The sequence below is a fragment of the Coenobita brevimanus genome, chromosome 73 (genome assembly GCF_032717465.1).
Source record: "Coenobita brevimanus isolate Jiangsu-jjx chromosome 73, ASM3271746v2, whole genome shotgun sequence".
NCBI lineage: Eukaryota > Metazoa > Arthropoda > Malacostraca > Decapoda > Coenobitidae > Coenobita > Coenobita brevimanus.
The window spans coordinates 3,348,992-3,349,709 of record NC_137026.1 but is presented as its reverse complement, the minus strand read 5'-3'; positions in this window follow the sequence as shown (position 1 = coordinate 3,349,709).

Genomic DNA, 718 nt, shown 5'->3' with positions numbered 1-718 from the left:
TTGGCAAGATGGACAAGAAAGGTAAAATCTCCCCAAGTCTCTCGTTCTTCTGCATTGCCAAGTTACTAAAGGAAATTATTGATAAGCTGGTTTTATTTATTTACTTATTTATTTTTCAGGAGAGTCAGCGATAAAGGGTGTGGAGGCCCTGACCAGTACCACCTTCGTCCTGCAAAATGATATCTACGTTACGGCAGGGAACTGATCGTGAATTAAGGGTGTCTTCTTCGTTCAGCAAAATCATAAGTTACGACAGAGAATTGATCGTACATTAAGGGTGTCTTGTTCGTCCTGCAAAATCATAAGTTACAACAGGGAACTGATCTTAAATTAGGGGTATTTTGTTTGTCCTGCAAAACGATATCTACGTTTCGACAGGGAATTGATCGCAAATTAAGGGCATTTTGTTTGTCCTGCAAAAAAAATTATATACGACAGGGAATTAATCGTAATTTAAAGGTATCTTGTTCGTCCTGCAAAAAGATATCTACGTTACGGCAGGGAATTGATTATAAGTTTATTATCTTGTTCGTCCTGCAAAAACATACGATATAAGAAGGAACTGATGGTAAATATGGCTGAGAATCTCACCGCTAGTTATAAAAATTCTTAGTTAATTCTAAGTGAAATAATTGCTCCTCAGGGGGTTCATTTCTCTCTCTCTCTCTGATATATGTAAAAGAATAAAATTCCTTAATCGCTTCAATATTAAGTTGTC